At 38.6% G+C, this 13878-nt stretch overlaps 1 long non-coding RNA gene across 1 annotated transcript; it reads left to right on the top strand.

Annotated features, from left to right (window-relative positions):
* Positions 1–209: 209 nt before the first annotated feature.
* LOC143140232 (uncharacterized) lies at positions 210–13133 on the top strand. The gene is made up of 3 exons (XR_012990590.1): positions 210–342; positions 7676–7794; positions 11227–13133. It is a non-coding gene; the product is annotated as an uncharacterized LOC143140232 (long non-coding RNA).
* Positions 13134–13878: the final 745 nt, after the last annotated feature.

Consider the following 13878-nt stretch of genomic DNA (forward strand, 5'->3'; position numbering starts at 1 on the left):
TTGGGGTGTATAACAATATCTGTTAATTTAACAATCTTAGCAGTAAAATATTTTTAGCTAGGAATCCATTTCATATATGGGAGACCTTAGAGATGAGGAAAAACATTGTTGGGTTTAGTTCTACCTCCGGTAGGGGTATCTCAAAAACTAAAGCCCTTTCTGACCATTTGTCACTAGCCTAGCGAAGTTTTGGCAGCAGACTCACGGGCCAAGGATGTTTGGATGATTATCATGGATTATCATTATCATGATAATCATTGATGATTATCAACAATAAAGACTCCATGCAGTTTGCATAAAATATTTCCGCGGAATTTGCAACAAACAAGCCAACAAACACGGGTAAGTGGTTATTATGACCGCCGCTAGCGAAGCTAGCGAAGCGGTCATATAGGGATTGTCAAATTTTTTTTTTAATTTTTTTTCGTCATCTACTTCCTGAAATTTTGGTCAACGATACCTGGGGCACCGAAACACCGGGGCACATGAAATTTGGTGGGTATGTAGCCCCACTAGACTTTTACGGAAAAATTTCGTTTGGTCCCCGGGGGCCACTCCCCCTCAGCGCTGGGCCCCCCGAAACCCAAAAAATTCAGTTTTTCCTAAATAACTACCTGAACCGTGTCATCTCATTTGCTTATTACCATAGCCTAGGCTACTAACAGGAGCTAAGTGAGTTAGCCACAATACGTTCGCTACGTGATGTTTTTTTTAATGGAAAATATATAGGCTACCTGAAAGATAACCTGTCTATGATGCATCCTAAACACCGGGCTGGGACATTTCTGACATTTTATTGGTCTCAAAAAGCATCTGAGTCAACGTTCATTCCCAAACACCCATATAGGCTACTTCAATCCTCTATTTTCAAAGGTGATTCAAGTAAGGAAGAGCATGGCTCAAAGTAAAGTAACTGAAACTACATAAATTCGTCAAAGAGAATAATTTGTGTCAACTCGCCGCAATGTAGATTTATTAACGCACCCGTGATGATCTACATCTCCATTTAAACCAGATGTTTTAGAGCGCACGTTGAGATGTATTCAGGGCAGGGCTGTACCTACACATATTTGTTGCACGTGCTACAAAAATCATTCTTTGCGATGAATGATTTAGTACCAACGTTACACCGGTCAGATACAGTTTTGCTTATGGCTATACCGTGAGACTGAGGCGCTTTTTGTTTGTTCGAAGTGCGTGTTTAGGGTGTGAGAGGGGAGTCGATGTGCTTTGATTCCAGTTTGGTAGTTGTAGTCTATGCGATTAAAAAACACGTGTGTGTGAAGTATCCAAACAATGATAACGCTTTCATTATGGCTGCTTTAGCCACAGACCTTGAGCTACTGTACAGTGGGTTGGGTTCCATTTAGAAGTGTCCACTTCATTCGCCCTTTCGGTGATTCAGCTACTTGAAATGTATTACTATTGATATGCAAAACTATTAACTTTTCGCAAAGAGGTGGCAGCTTGATACTGTAAGGTGTAAGCCCAGAGGCGTATCAAGCTTTTTAAAAGTGTGGGGGTTGTGGGATAGGGAAGTGAAACAATCCGGCCAAATTATAAATAACTCCCTACAGGGACGTTGTAAGTATTTTCTGAGAGGAGTGCGGACTATATTGGCAGGTATCCGGGAGTTTCTCCCCCGAAACTTTTTTGAAATTCTAATTGCTAAATACAGTTTTTCTCAGTCGCTTTGGTGCTTTTTTCAGATCAGAATGAAAATTCTCATAACCATTAGTTCAACCTCCACAACATTTAGTCATTTGTGCACATCATAGTAGCAATTTCTCCTTCCTCTGAACAAATTGCAAATACTTTTGGACATGTATCAGTTGCTTACATACAATTCTCTGCTGTTTTTTAACATTATCATTTGCTTATGTCATGTCAGTCAAAATGAACTATACTTATGAATGCTGAATAGTCGTTCCCAATAAAACTAATAGTCTTCATTTCATTGCTTGAGTCATTACATACAAAATTGTTGAACTAGTTATCAAATTATGTCACAATGCTGTAGAATTGCAAAGAGCATACAGTAAAAATTTACGTATTCAGTGTCTTGTACTCACTTACTCACCTAACTACAGCAATGTGTAACTTTACTGTAGTTTTCAAATGGCTGTACAAGTACTGTATAGTGCTGTCTTGAGCATGTTCAGGTAGTGTCACCGAGTTCTGACCTTTTTTTGCATTGGAAAACACTGAGAGAACTGTCATAATGAAAACATGACAAAGCCATTTGACTATCTTGTTCATAAACGATGGTGTCAAGACTTCTCATTTTGATGACACTGACAGTTTCATTGACATGAATACCTGCTTTTGAGGAATGGACTATCCATTTTGAGCAAGTCGTCCCCTTAGAATTATAGGGTTCTATCTAAGTTCTGAGTAGTTCTGAGATATTGAGCTTCAAAGTCTTAGAATTCCATAGACTTATACTGATAAGTGGAACAAACCTCTTCAGATATAATGTCCAAAAATGTATACAACTACAAGAAACACCTCACCTCATCTTCTTAAGGTGTCACAGAATAAGATTATGTAAATAACTAAATTTTGACAAAAATGTCAGATAGAACCTTATAATTCTAAGGGGACGAAGTGACGTGCTTTTGCAGGTCATCCACTAGGTTTTGCAGTTTGCACTAATTGTTTTGAGAATTGCACTAAATGCTGTGCAAATGTTAATAGTGATGTGAGAGAAGCACCAAAGCGACTGAGAAAAACTGTAAATACACCATTTTAATGCAGTTTGGGAGGGACAGAACAAGCAGCGCCCCTCATTTGTGTGGCTCATGTGACATGTAGGCCTACATTATCTACCTGCTATCACTTCACTATTTGACACTACCCTACATGGAGACATATCTCATGTTATAAATGAAGAAATAATTTCAGAAATTATGTTTTGTGCATATGGTTAGCAGGCTACAATAAATTGCCTAACAGACAACAGCCTAATTTCGAGGTATCACTGGACTAATAATATAATACCTATGTAGAAATGTAAAGGACACAGAATAATGACAGAACTGTAAGCTCAAATTCAAAAACGTTTTAAGTCTACCCAAACATATGCAAAGGGAATATAAATAAATTGTGTTGCATATAGCCAGCTTAATTAATGTCAGTTTAAAGATTATGATTAGCAGTTTCTATGCTGTTTTCAATAATAGTTACAGGTAGCCACGTTGTTGTTTAAACTAGCCCACGTTACCTTTCACTTGCTGCAGGGACGCACACATTGCATGAGCGCTCATAAGCGTTCTTTGAGTTCTACATGCTGGAAGTCCTAGTTCTCAGATGTAGAACTTAAATGTGTCTTGACGCCGCTGTTTGTAAAATCAAAATAAGATGTTCTAAATGGAACGCGATGTTATTTTTACGACATTGAGATCTCCAGTAGATGTAGAACGACACACATTGAAATGCCGCCGACGTTTGTAAGATCAATAAGATCAAATAAGATGGAATGATAAATGGAACGCAATGTAAGCTGTTCAGATCTTTTCCAAGCGTCTTGGAGACGTATAGGCTATGTGCTGGCCTGGCTGGGCTATGTCTATATAGTTGATGACACCAAATTAATAAGAAGGCTATTTCTGATTGGGGAAACTTTTAGCCTATCTTTCTTTCAGTCCGCTGTTCCATACCATTCAATCTTGCTGCAAATTATCAGACGTGAAGCACCAGGTATAACTTAATTTCGCGGCTACGTGGACCAGTAAGCTAATTGAGGAGGCCCATAGTTTGAGAAAAGCTGCAGATCATAGACAGAGAATAATGAGAACAGTAGCCAAGGGCCTTGGTGCGCTCACCCCCGCTTTCACTTTGACTCGTGCATTTCTACATTGTGACAAAAACTGTCAGTCAGACAGACAGTGAATTTTGGTTTATAATAATGTGGTAACAATTATCATTTCAATTCTACCTCAAATCTGATGCAGACTTTATAATGCAGACTCAAGCAGCCTTGAGAGACGCACACTTTGAATTTGATCAGAGCGGCTCAGGAGGTCGTTTCTAGAAAAGTTAGCAACGACGTTGCTCAACCACCATGGTACGACGCAACTTGCGACCAAACAACGACACTGTTACACCTGTTTCCAGAAAGCATCGTACCTGTGTCGCAATTCGCTACCTCCGAAGTTCGAACACCGTAGTTCCAACAACGTTGTTGATGATGCAGCGATACATATCATTGGTGGAAACAGTGGAAACGTGTAATACCCCACCCCCTAGAAATGTTCTGTCACGGCCTATGTCGACATTTTTCTAATCTAAACCGAGTGATTAATGCTGGCATTGCCATCAGCCAAAACCTAAACCTATTGCAAGCATATAAAACAGTGAACTTAAGCAGACCCATATGAGTCATTATTTGTGTTAAACATCTGTGTTGAAAAAAATATATAGCCTGGACAAATATCTGGGTATTCCAAAGGTTATTAACTGTCTCGTGGCTTAACGGCAGCGCGTTGGTGCACGTGCTCGGCCGGAGTTCGCATCCTATCTCTTCTTTTCATCTCTGAGTAAGAGTAGGCCTACGAGACACAACAATAGGATTTGACCATACATATTTATGTATATAGTTACTCTACATCGAGAGACCATAGGTACAAGACATCAGTCAAAAACAATTTAATCTATGTGTCACACAGTTCACCTGCAGGTAGCGAGAAGCAAGAGGACAATCTCACATCATAAGAAAATCGAACCTACAACGTTGGGATAACAAGTCTTCTGCTCTAGCCACTACACCATTTATCACTGCTGTTATAAGAGTCTATGAAGATTATAATACTAAAGGCAAGGCAATACTCGAATTAACATAAATAGCAAGAATGAGCTAAGTAGGGGAGTCAGTGTCTTAATCAAAATTAAGCAACAGGATATATCAATCATTTGAGTCACGAGATAAACATCCACTTCGCAATTTTTGTTTAGGCGGTTGTGATTTTTGGTTAGGCGCTCTGGACACCAACAGGAACTACCAAGGAACGACACAAGTGGACTGCCTAGGGGCAGTAGTTCAAACGACCAAACTTTGCGTCCTTGTTTGCGATTGAGAGTTCGAACTACCCTTTCTAGAAACACCAAATCCAAGAACGATGGAGCGTACTACCAAGGTTGCGATGCAAGTTAGCAAACGACGCTTTCTAGAAACGACCCCCAGGTTATTCACTGACGCTAACTTGATGTGATTGGTTGGATGACGTTCAATCAAATCAACAGACCTTTTTGTGTCTCTCTGTGTGTGCGTTATCAGAGCCCACCCTTATTAGACATACGGTTCCAACTCTTTACGTGAGCGTTTATTTCCATATTTTACTTTCGTTTTAATCTGACAAAAAGTGTGGGGGATAGAATCGTGTTCCAGGAAAAGTGTGTACGTTATAACACCCACATCCCCCACGCTTGCTACGCCCCTGTGTAAGCCATTGGTTCCAAAGGAGATTTTATTTGGGTCGCCAGCATAGCCTAGTGACAATTTGTGTTGTGTAATAGGCCTAGCATAGGGCCTACCTTATATAGCTTATAGTTTGTTAACAGTCACGGTTTTGTCATAACTCCCTCTATGCATTTTTGCATTTACAATAGCTCTGAAACCGGGGGGCGAACACGTCGCAGGGGGGGGGGGGGGCGTCAGTGCGTGGATATCTCAATCGCAAAATTAAACAATATTTCTATCGGGCGCCTGCATGGACTAGGCTGGGTGAAAATCAATTGCGTCAAAAGATTGAGCTTGGTCTGGCGAAAGCCAGACTAACCATGGACCTCATAGTTGCAAAATGCAAGGGAACATGAATCAGCATATTATTTGCACAAACAATAACGGACAGTAGCTCTTCAACTTTGCCCGTTAAAATGTGTATGAACAGTCTCGCAACGCATTTCATGAAGGCCCTTTTGGACATGTCAGTTATTTGCACCACTGGGTAAAACGGCATTTTGTTTTAGACTACTGGTATTTAATTTGTGCATTGACAATAAAGCTGAATATCATATGAACTAGATGACTAAACTTATGTATATGTAGAAGAAGAAACATTCACAAAAATCCGTCACATGACCTCTCTTCTTGATAGCTGTTGAAAACTGCATGGAACTGACAGGGATTGTTTTGTTTAATAATAAATAAATAAATACATTATGCTGCTACCTTCTGCTTTTCCCAAATACAATGTAGCCTAGAGGTGTACCTTTCATCAGTCTAGTTGCAATGGATGGACTGTGATGAACTGCCCTACTTGTGATTGTTTAGAGATTTTAAAGGTTTTATAACAATGCTGCAAATTTTTTGGCCCAGAAACAAATCTATTCACCTTTGCAGCGCCAGTAGGCTACTTTGTGTGCGGAATGTGTGCACACACACATTCCAAACAAGTATACACAAAAGTTTCAAGAGTGGGGGATGGAGTAGAAGATAGAGACAAATTCATTAATATGATTTATTTTCGCGGAATGGATGTACAGGACTGAGCGGCGGTCATATTTTGTACCGCTATGCTGTACATCTAGTTCAAAATGTGGTTCAAATTATTCAAAATTACTAAACATTATGTGCAATAAACTGACACTTCGAATAGCCCCGGCTGCTTTGCTCTACTTTGATCTGTAAAATGTCACATGCAGCCATGCATGCCTAAATTCTGCTTAGCCTAGGCGTACTGCACGTTAATTATAGGCGGTTCTTCACAATGCAAGTAGAACGCTCCATTGACTTGAATCAGAGCCATATAAAGGTACCTTTATATGGCTCTGACTTGAATGGGATTTCCCAAAGTTCTAGGTCATTATTTTCGTCTAATGACCGCTGTCAGTGGCAACGGATTTTCATTCAAAAGTGAAGGCAAACGGTTGTGTTTGATTCAAGTTCAGCGTGTGTTGCGAACTATTTGTTAATAAAATGATAATATACATTATCCCTTTTAATGTGCATTAGGCGTGGTTCGCCCTGTCGGAATGACCGGCGTTCTATACATTATATCCCTTACATAATTAATGTGCATTAGGCAATAGGCGCAATTTTCATTCAAAAGTGAAGGCAGACGGTTGATCAGCTGTGTTTGATTCAAGTTCTGCGTGTGTTGCGAACTATTTGTTTCTCAGCAAAAGCCACAACGCAACGGTAACATATAAATGTAAAGAGATATATCGTGGAGTTTATTTCCTCGTTTTGGCAAGTAGCCGTAGGCCCTATAAGCGTTAAAAAATAAATAGGCCTAAGACAGGGCGAACCGGACCGCGTTCTATTACATTATCCCTTACATAATTAATGTGCAGTATAGGCAGTATAGGCGCGTCGGGGTCCGGTTCGCCCTGTCTGGCCTATTACAATGTAATATTTAGTATTCATTATTTACTGCTTAGCTGGGATGATGATAATCCTGCTTTTAAAGCATACCCGCGGGCATGTACTAATTGGGCCACGGCATTTCTACAGGAATGGCATGTCTAAATGGGCACTCGTTCATAACTATAGTTAGCAGCCTATATCTTCCTTGCACTGTTTGTGTTTATTGTTGTTGTTGTTGTTTATGTTTGATTATTTGCTAGACCTATTGCTAGGCCTATTATTCTGTTCAAATTATTTAACCTATTATTAGTGCTAGGGTTGTTATTATTAAGATTGTTGTTATCTGCAAAACCCATCATTTTTTACTAGATGATGTTTCGTCAAAAAGTCAGAAGGTGGAGCCGATGAGTTTAATTCGGGACTACGCTGCCAAGTGAAAATGCAACATTAGGCCTACTTCTTTCTTTCGCTTGCCTCATCATTGAAAAGTAAGTAAACCATTCCGGCATTTAAACTTTTACTAAATAAGTAAATACTTTTTATGAAATCTCTGTTGTCTGAGCAGTTTTGATGTTTGAAGTTAGCATGAATTATTTCTCTCATTTTGTGAGTTAGCACGCTTTTTAGCACTGTCATATTAGGCCATAAAGCAGTCAGTCTGTTACAGTTTTTTCTGAATGCTTAAACACAACCATGATTCTTATAGCACAATTTCTAAAACTATTACAGTTTTTTCTGATTGCTTAAGCAAATTTTTTGTAACTATGGCTTTTTTTGCAAAACTCTACACACAAATGGCAAAACCTCTCACCCAATCAGCAAAACATTGTAGTTCTCTTGCAAAAGCTAACACACCTTGCTTAACTCTTCACACCTTCGTAAAAATGGTGTTTTTGTATCTAACAGTAAACACAAGCCATCACAATAGTAAGCACACAATGTGCCAACAACACACTGATGGTATGAATAAAAAACACATCTGGCTTTTGCTTTCTCTGTGCACAAGGTAGACTATGTCAGTTTGAGGTCATACTTTTGTCATAGTTCTGTAAACATACAGGGATCGATCCAAACTTCAAGTATTACATGTAGTGTATTTACACACATCAAAACAAACACAAGTGTGTTTTTCCAAGTCAAAACACAAAATAGCATTTCACTGAGACAAAACAAATCAGTCTACATCGGGTCGTCTCTCTCAAAATTCTGTCTACATCACATAGTCCAAGGCACCGGGAAAAATATATTCTGGAATGACGTATCCAGACATGACAATATCCCCACATGTAGACTGTTTTTTTGTCTGTAAAAGGGCTATTTCTTTCTCTTCTCACTCTTCCTGCTCACTCCATTGTACCCATTGTACATTACCTGTGGCTTATTTATAGTGCTTAGGCTGATTGCAAAGTGAATTAATTATCTAAAACAGTTTTCACATGAGAAAGTGTGCCAGAGAGTTGGCAAAATAGTGTAAATAATAGCCATTGTGCCTACAGTTGTGCAAAGTGTGTGTTACAAAATTGCAAACTGAGTGCAAAGCAGTGTTTGTGCTTTTAGTTTTGCGAACTCAGTGAGTGGTTTTGCCATTTGTGTGTAGAGTTTTGCAAAAAAAGTCATAGTTACAAAAAATGTGCTTAAGCAATCAGAAAAAACTGTAACGTTAACATTGCTGTGTGCATTGTTCCTGACGTCAGCTTCCTATTTTTTTTACATAGTTTACTTTTACGGTAGGCCTATTGATAGCACATCTAACGATCTGTCTATGTGAAATAGACACATAGAACATATCATAGCATAAATAAGATGATATAAGATAACGTAGCCTATAATGTACCTAATGTAGCCTATACAATTATCTTGTAAAATTAATAAAAGTGAATCATTAAAGTCTTTCAGATAAACAGAGGTGTTATAGTTTTTTTCTGAATGCTTAAACACAACTGTGATTCTTATAGCACAATTTCTAAAACTATTAATACTTATAGCAAAACCACTCACTGAGTTCGCAAAACTAAAAGCACAAACACTGCTTTGCACTCAGTTTGCAATTTTGCACAACTGTAGGCACAATTCACTGCACAGCACTCTTTTTGCGGAACTGTAAACACAACTCACTGTTTTACACTCAATTTCCAAATGATCAATACACTCCTGGCAAATCATACACATGTATGGCTATTATTTACACTATTTTGCCAACTCTCTGGCACACTTTCTCATGTGAAAACTGTTTGAGATAATTAGTTCACTTTGCAATCAGCCTAAGCACTATAAATAAGCCAAAGGTAATGTACAATGGGTACAATGAAGGGAGCAGGAAGAGTTAGAAGAGAAAGAAATAGCCCTTTTTCAGACAAAACAACAGTCTACATGTGGGGATATTGTCATGTCAGGCCTGGATACATCATTCCAGAATATATTTTTCCCAGTGCCTTGGACTAGGACATTGCATGTGATGTAGACGGAATTTTGAGAGAGACGACCCAATGTAGACTGATTTGTTTTGTCTCAGTGAAATTGCTATTTTGTGTTTTGACTTGGGAAAAACACACTTTTGTTTGTTCTGATGTGTGTAAATAAACACCAATACTTGAAGTTTGGATCCCTGTATGTTTACAGAACTATGACAAAAGTATGACCTCAAACTGATGTAGTCTACCTAAAGCAAAAGCCAGATGTGTTTTTTATTCAGACCATCAGTGTGTAGTTGGCACATTGTGTGCTTATTATTGTGATGGCTTGTGTTTACTGTTTGATACGAAAACACCATTTTTATGAAGGTGTGAAGAGTTAAAGCAAGGTGTGTTAGCTTTTGCAAGAGAAGAGTTTTGCAAAAAAAAGCCATAGTTACAAAAAATGTGCTTACAGTTTTTTCTGATTGCTTAAGCACATTTTTTGTAACTATGGCTTTTTTTTGCAAAACTCTACACACAAATAGCTATTTCTTTCTCTTCTTACCCTTCCTTTTGCCCCTCCTTGTCCTCCTCTTGCTCCTCCTTGTCCTCTTCCTTTAACTTCACCTCCTTGTCCTTGTCATCCTCTCCTACCCATTGTACATTACCTGTGGCTTATTTATAGTGCTTAGGCTGATTGCAAAGTGAACTAATTATCTAAAACAGTTTTCACATGAGAAAGTGTGCCAGAGAGTTGGCAAAATAGTGAAAATAATAGCCATACATGTGTATAGATTTGCTAGGAGTGTGTTGATCATTTGGAAATTGAGTGTAAAGCATGAGTTGTGTTTACAGTTCCGCAAAAAGAGTGCTGTGCAGTGAATTGTGCCTACAGTTGTGCAAAGTGTGTGTTACAAAATTGCAAAATGAGTGCAAAGCAGTGTTTGTGCTTTTAGTTTTGCGAACTCAGTGAGTGGTTTTGCTATAAGAATCAATAGTTTTAGAAATTGTGCTATAACACGTCCCACCTTCCTACTGACTTTGACATATCATAAGGCCATATATTTTCTGAAAGCCCAATATCACATTATAAGCTATTGTTTCTTTGAGTCTGGGTAACTAATGGGACAAAACATGCTGTTATAGGCTACTACCCTTTTTCTGAAATAACAAGGAATACAACCGCATTTCTGTGTCCAAAATATTGCATTTCTGCAGTGTGCGATGCAGTAGTACGTAGTGCAATGCCGCTTTTAATGTCCAAAGTACAGTATTTTCCTGAATATGAACTACAGATATTCCTACAAAACTACAGTGTGGAGACCTGAAGTTGTGGAGTTATATTTTATAGTATTGTAGTATTTGAATATTTACCCAGAACAGTTTTACCCTTGTCTCACCAATATACATATCTGTGAAATGCAGTAGTGATAAAAGTAAAGGTGTCCTGATATTTTATTTAGGGATGGTCTTGCAATGTTCTCTAAACATATCTTAAATTTCTCCCATCTACTTATGTTTTCACAGATCCTTGCTCCTGATATCCTGATGTATGGGTTGCATTATATATATATGGATTTTTTCATTATATGACTCCAACAGAACACCTACACAAAGGAGCTCAGCCAGCATGTAAACAAGGCCTTGTTTGTCCACTTCCTGAAGGGGCTGAAGCATGCTGGCCTGGACACCTCAGTCCTTGCTTCCATTTACAGCTGTGTTGTGGAGCGCATTCTCACATCCTATGGTCTACTGCAGCGGGTGGCTATATCGGTACAGAGGACAATTGGCAGCAATCTACTAATTATCAATGACCGTTACATTAGTAGGAATATATGAGGCTTTCTACAGGTATTTTGCTAAACATAGAGGTTGCTATGGTAGTGGTTGCTAGGTTATTGCTAGGGTAATTGAGAAGGTTGCTATGGTGTTGTTACAGGATATATGGTGGTTGCTATGCAGGTTTCTAGGGTAATCATGTTGGTTGCTATGGTGGTTTCTAGGTTGGCATTGTAGTGGTGGTTGCTAGGTTGTTGATAGGGTAATTGAGAAGGTTGCTTGGGTAGATATGGTGGTTGCTATGGTAAATTAAGTGGTTGCTATGCTGGTTGCTAGGGTAATTGAGATGGTTGCTAGGGTAGTCATGTTGGTTGACTATCAAAGTGGTTGCTAGGTTGTTGATAGGGTAACCGAGAAGGTTGTTAGGGTGTGGCTAGGGTAGATATGGTGGTTGCTATGCTAAATAAAGTGGTTACTATGCTGGTTGCTAGGGTAATTGATATGGTTGCTAAGGTAGTCATGTTGATTGACAATATCAAAGTGGTTGCTAGATTATTGCTAGGGTAATTGAGATGGTTTCTAGGGTCGATATGGTGGTTGCTATTATAAACATAGTGGTTGCTATGGTAGTGGTGGCTAGGTTGTTACTACGGTAACTGAGAAGTTTGCTATGGTGTTGCTAGGGTAGATATAGTGGTGGTTATGCTAAAGAAAGCAGTTGCTATGCTGGTTGCAAGGTTAATCATGTTGGTTGCAATGGTGGTTGCTAGGCTGACATTATGGTGATAGTTGTGAGGTTGTTGGTAGGGTAATTAAGATGGTTGCTAGGTTGTTGCTATGGTACTTATGTTGGTTGCTGCTAAACATAGCGGTTGCTATGGTGGTGGTTGCTAGGTTGTTGCTAGGGTAACTTAGAAGTTTGCTATGGTGTTGATTGGGTAGATATGACAGGGATTATGCTAAATTAAGCAGTTGCTATACTGGTTGCTAGGGTAATGGTGTTGGTTGATAATATACAATGGTTGCTAGGTTGTTGCTAGGGTAATTGAGATGGTTACTAGGGTCGATATGGTGGTAGCTATGCTAAACATAGCGGTTGCTATAGTAGTGGTTGCTAGGTTGTTACTAGGGTAACTGAGAAGGTTGCCATGGTGTTGCTAGGGTAGATATGGTGGAGGTTATGCAAAGCAGTTGTTATACTGGTTGCTATATATTTTCTGAAAGACCATCGCCTCTTGTAGGTCAAATAATATGAATTAAGACATGTCCCACCTTCCTACTTACTTTGGTATATCATAAAGTGTACATAGGCCCATATTGTAGATCGAGAAACCAATATAACTATAGCCTGTAGATGTCAATTAATATCAATTAAGACATGTCCCACATTCCGACTTACTTTGGTGCATCATATATGCTTAAGCAATACTGCTATTTTTGCTCTTATACTATAAAAATCCATAATCACATTAAAAACGCTTACTAATTACAATTGTTTTTGAGAGTGAATTTCTGTAAATCTTGCTTGAAATTGTACCCGTATGTTAATTGACTATCATACTATTTTATTGTCATCCTTCTTTGGGACTTGAGTACTTCATTATCCCCTTCATGTATCAATGTACAATGTACATTAAAGCATCTTTGATTGGAAAGGAGTCTCACTGATTTTTTTCCATGTTAATAATTACTTGAAAATATACAATTGTCTTTCACCTGTACTGGTTCTATATGTTCTGACCACTGACTGACTGCACTTTTATTATAATCAGCAAGGACAAGACTTAAATTAACCTCAGATAAGTCTGTTTTCATCCCATGCATTATATGTGCTAATGTTGTGAAGTAATTGGTGTGACCCTACAAAGGCCTGTCTGACATATGACCTATTAACCTACGCTTGTATGGGATTGGAGTGAAATGACCTCACACATTCAGAAACCTCAAAGTGAAATGACCTCACACATCCAGGAAGCTACAGCAACACACACTCAGCTACAGGTCTCAAATACGGCAAACCAATTGATTTCTATCCCCTTTATCAATTTGTGCCACATATTATTAGTTGAAATTTACTGGTGTAAGCTTATCTGACATTTGCAATTCATGGACATACATATTGGGTTTGCATTTTTAACTAGAATATATTATAGACTGATTCAATTTGACATGTAACATCCTTGGATGACACAAAATATATGTGTGAAATGGAATCAACCCCCACACATTCACAGACTCTGTAGCACCTTTTTTTATATATATTTGGCTCCGCCTCCTGGCAACACACAAGCAGCTAGAGGTCTCAAATTTCACAAACTATTTTGTTTTTACCCCCTTATCAATATATGTGCCACATGTTGGTATTAGTTGGTAATAACTGGTGTAACCCTATCAAGGCCT

The sequence above is a fragment of the Alosa pseudoharengus genome, unplaced genomic scaffold (assembly GCF_046254945.1).
Source record: "Alosa pseudoharengus isolate Yale_2024_CS ecotype anadromous, Long Island Sound unplaced genomic scaffold, YU_APseudo_1.1 YU_APseudo_1.1_scf_23, whole genome shotgun sequence".
Lineage (NCBI taxonomy): Eukaryota > Metazoa > Chordata > Actinopteri > Clupeiformes > Clupeidae > Alosa > Alosa pseudoharengus.